This window comes from Salvia hispanica, chromosome 4 (assembly GCF_023119035.1).
Source record: "Salvia hispanica cultivar TCC Black 2014 chromosome 4, UniMelb_Shisp_WGS_1.0, whole genome shotgun sequence".
Classification (NCBI taxonomy): Eukaryota; Viridiplantae; Streptophyta; class Magnoliopsida; order Lamiales; family Lamiaceae; genus Salvia; species Salvia hispanica.
Genome location: NC_062968.1, coordinates 1 through 4,602, shown reverse-complemented (window position 1 = coordinate 4,602; position 4,602 = coordinate 1). Strand labels below are relative to the sequence as shown.

The 4,602-nt window shown below is 46.2% G+C and overlaps 2 long non-coding RNA genes across 7 annotated transcripts; both read right to left on the bottom strand.

The window, feature by feature from the left end:
• Positions 1–79: 79 nt before the first annotated feature.
• LOC125224541 lies at positions 80–2,802 on the bottom strand. 4 transcript variants are annotated; one of them, XR_007176881.1, is made up of 8 exons: positions 2,622–2,802; positions 2,260–2,444; positions 1,918–2,102; positions 1,556–1,740; positions 1,212–1,396; positions 870–1,054; positions 508–692; positions 80–350 (listed from the first exon to the last, which is right to left on the bottom strand). It is a non-coding gene; the product is annotated as an uncharacterized LOC125224541 (long non-coding RNA). The 4 variants fall into 4 exon arrangements; XR_007176884.1 differs by having other exon boundaries at positions 80–317; XR_007176882.1 differs by having other exon boundaries at positions 870–1,021.
• Positions 2,803–3,053: 251 nt separating this feature from the next.
• LOC125217797 lies at positions 3,054–4,552 on the bottom strand. Of its 3 annotated transcripts, none has more exons than XR_007175806.1 (5): positions 4,371–4,552; positions 4,029–4,213; positions 3,667–3,851; positions 3,325–3,509; positions 3,054–3,147 (listed from the first exon to the last, which is right to left on the bottom strand). It is a non-coding gene; the product is annotated as an uncharacterized LOC125217797 (long non-coding RNA). The 3 variants fall into 3 exon arrangements; XR_007175808.1 differs by having other exon boundaries at positions 3,325–3,476; XR_007175807.1 differs by having other exon boundaries at positions 4,029–4,180.
• Between the last annotated feature and the right edge of the window lie 50 nt (positions 4,553–4,602).

Genomic DNA, 4,602 nt, shown 5'->3' with positions numbered 1-4,602 from the left:
AAAACATTAGCTTTTATAGATCACAACAGTGAGCCCGATGATTTAGAAGAGTCACTTCGATGAATTATAGCAGTAACCACGAAGAATTATAACAGTATCTACGATGAACCAGAACAGTGACTTCCTTTATATACAACAGTAACTTTTGTGTATCAGGACAGTAACCTGGCATTTTCGCCCCTCAGACGACCTCGGATGCCCAAAATACATCACCGGTCATGGCATAGCAATGATTATCGGTCGTAGGCACGTTCCGCAACTCCCGACCGAATTTGAGCACAATCCGACACCTTTGACGCCGTCGTCGTTTTGGCTGCCTGCGCCGCCGATGACATGCACCTCATCAGTACCTTTATTCAATCAAAACATTAGCTTTTATAGATTACAACAGTGAGCCCGATAGAGTCACTTCGATGAATTATAGCAGTAACCACGAAGAATTACGATGAACCAGAACAGTGACTTCCTTTATATACAACAGTAACTTTTGTGTATCAGGACAGTAACCTGGCATTTTCGCCCCTCGGACGACCTCGGATGCCCAAAATACATCGCCGGTCATGGCATTGCCATGAGTATCGGTAGTAGGCACGTTCCGCAACTCCCGACCGAATTTGAGCACAATCCGACACCTTTGACGCCGTCGTCGTTTTGGCTGCCTGCGCCGCCGATGACACGCACCTCATCAGTACCTTTATTCAATCAAAACATTAGCTTTTATAGATCACAACAGTGAGCCCGATGATTTAGAAGAGTCACTTCGATGAATTATAGCAGTAACCACGAAGAATTATAACAGTATCTACGATGAACCAGAACAGTGACTTCCTTTATATACAACAGTAACTTTTGTGTATCAGGACAGTAACCTGGCATTTTCGCCCCTCAGACGACCTCGGATGCCCAAAATACATCACCGGTCATGGCATAGCAATGATTATCGGTCGTAGGCACGTTCCGCAACTCCCGACCGAATTTGAGCACAATCCGACACCTTTGACGCCGTCGTCGTTTTGGCTGCCTGCGCCGCCGATGACATGCACCTCATCAGTACCTTTATTCAATCAAAACATTAGCTTTTATAGATTACAACAGTGAGCCCGATAGAGTCACTTCGATGAATTATAGCAGTAACCACGAAGAATTACGATGAACCAGAACAGTGACTTCCTTTATATACAACAGGAACTTTTGTGTATCAGGACAGTAACCTGGCATTTTCGCCCCTCGGACGACCTCGGATGCCCAAAATACATCGCCGGTCATGGCATTGCCATGAGTATCGGTAGTAGGCACGTTCCGCAACTCGCGACCGAATTTGAGCACAATCCGACACCTTTGACGCCGTCGTCGTTTTGGCTGCCTGCGCCGCCGATGACACGCACCTCATCAGTACCTTTATTCAATCAAAACATTAGCTTTTATAGATCACAACAGTGAGCCCGATGATTTAGAAGAGTCACTAACCACGAAGAATTATAACAGTATCTACGATGAACCAGAACAGTGACTTCCTTTATATACAACAGTAACTTTTGTGTATCAGGACAGTAACCTGGCATTTTCGCCCCTCAGACGACCTCGGATGCCCAAAATACATCACCGGTCATGGCATAGCAATGATTATCGGTCGTAGGCACGTTCCGCAACTCCCGACCGAATTTGAGCACAATCCGACACCTTTGACGCCGTCGTCGTTTTGGCTGCCTGCGCCGCCGATGACACGCACCTCATCAGTACCTTTATTCAATCAAAACATTAGCTTTTATAGATCACAACAGTGAGCCCGATGATTTAGAAGAGTCACTTCGATGAATTATAGCAGTAACCACGAAGAATTATAACAGTATCTACGATGAACCAGAACAGTGACTTCCTTTATATACAACAGTAACTTTTGTGTATCAGGACAGTAACCTGGCATTTTCGCCCCTCAGACGACCTCGGATGCCCAAAATACATCACCGGTCATGGCATAGCAATGATTATCGGTCGTAGGCACGTTCCGCAACTCCCGACCGAATTTGAGCACAATCCGACACCTTTGACGCCGTCGTCGTTTTGGCTGCCTGCGCCGCCGATGACATGCACCTCATCAGTACCTTTATTCAATCAAAACATTAGCTTTTATAGATTACAACAGTGAGCCCGATAGAGTCACTTCGATGAATTATAGCAGTAACCACGAAGAATTACGATGAACCAGAACAGTGACTTCCTTTATATACAACAGTAACTTTTGTGTATCAGGACAGTAACCTGGCATTTTCGCCCCTCGGACGACCTCGGATGCCCAAAATACATCGCCGGTCATGGCATTGCCATGAGTATCGGTAGTAGGCACGTTCCGCAACTCCCGACCGAATTTGAGCACAATCCGACACCTTTGACGCCGTCGTCGTTTTGGCTGCCTGCGCCGCCGATGACACGCACCTCATCAGTACCTTTATTCAATCAAAACATTAGCTTTTATAGATCACAACAGTGAGCCCGATGATTTAGAAGAGTCACTTCGATGAATTATAGCAGTAACCACGAAGAATTATAACAGTATCTACGATGAACCAGAACAGTGACTTCCTTTATATACAACAGTAACTTTTGTGTATCAGGACAGTAACCTGGCATTTTCGCCCCTCAGACGACCTCGGATGCCCAAAATACATCACCGGTCATGGCATAGCAATGATTATCGGTCGTAGGCACGTTCCGCAACTCCCGACCGAATTTGAGCACAATCCGACACCTTTGACGCCGTCGTCGTTTTGGCTGCCTGCGCCGCCGATGACATGCACCTCATCAGTACCTTTATTCAATCAAAACATTAGCTTTTATAGATTACAACAGTGAGCCCGATAGAGTCACTTCGATGAATTATAGCAGTAACCACGAAGAATTACGATGAACCAGAACAGTGACTTCCTTTATATACAACAGTAACTTTTGTGTATCAGGACAGTAACCTGGCATTTTCGCCCCTCGGAGACCTCGGATGCCCAAAATACATCGCCGGTCATGGCATTGCCATGAGTATCGGTAGTAGGCACGTTCCGCAACTCCCGACCGAATTTGAGCACAATCCGACACCTTTGACGCCGTCGTCGTTTTGGCTGCCTGCGCCGCCGATGACACGCACCTCATCAGTACCTTTATTCAATCAAAACATTAGCTTTTATAGATCACAACAGTGAGCCCGATGATTTAGAAGAGTCACTTCGATGAATTATAGCAGTAACCACGAAGAATTATAACAGTATCTACGATGAACCAGAACAGTGACTTCCTTTATATACAACAGTAACTTTTGTGTATCAGGACAGTAACCTGGCATTTTCGCCCCTCAGACGACCTCGGATGCCCAAAATACATCACCGGTCATGGCATAGCAATGATTATCGGTCGTAGGCACGTTCCGCAACTCCCGACCGAATTTGAGCACAATCCGACACCTTTGACGCCGTCGTCGTTTTGGCTGCCTGCGCCGCCGATGACATGCACCTCATCAGTACCTTTATTCAATCAAAACATTAGCTTTTATAGATTACAACAGTGAGCCCGATAGAGTCACTTCGATGAATTATAGCAGTAACCACGAAGAATTACGATGAACCAGAACAGTGACTTCCTTTATATACAACAGTAACTTTTGTGTATCAGGACAGTAACCTGGCATTTTCGCCCCTCGGACGACCTCGGATGCCCAAAATACATCGCCGGTCATGGCATTGCCATGAGTATCGGTAGTAGGCACGTTCCGCAACTCCCGACCGAATTTGAGCACAATCCGACACCTTTGACGCCGTCGTCGTTTTGGCTGCCTGCGCCGCCGATGACACGCACCTCATCAGTACCTTTATTCAATCAAAACATTAGCTTTTATAGATCACAACAGTGAGCCCGATGATTTAGAAGAGTCACTTCGATGAATTATAGCAGTAACCACGAAGAATTATAACAGTATCTACGATGAACCAGAACAGTGACTTCCTTTATATACAACAGTAACTTTTGTGTATCAGGACAGTAACCTGGCATTTTCGCCCCTCAGACGACCTCGGATGCCCAAAATACATCACCGGTCATGGCATAGCAATGATTATCGGTCGTAGGCACGTTCCGCAACTCCCGACCGAATTTGAGCACAATCCGACACCTTTGACGCCGTCGTCGTTTTGGCTGCCTGCGCCGCCGATGACATGCACCTCATCAGTACCTTTATTCAATCAAAACATTAGCTTTTATAGATCACAACAGTGAGCCCGATAGAGTCACTTCGATGAATTATAGCAGTAACCACGAAGAATTACGATGAACCAGAACAGTGACTTCCTTTATATACAACAGTAACTTTTGTGTATCAGGACAGTAACCTGGCATTTTCGCCCCTCGGACGACCTCGGATGCCCAAAATACATCGCCGGTCATGGCATTGCCATGAGTATCGGTAGTAGGCACGTTCCGCAACTCCCGACCGAATTTGAGCACAATCCGACACCTTTGACGCCGTCGTCGTTTTGGCTGCCTGCGCCGCCGATGACACGCACCTCATCAGTACCTTTATTCAATCAAAACATTAGCTTTTATAGATCACAACAGTGAGCC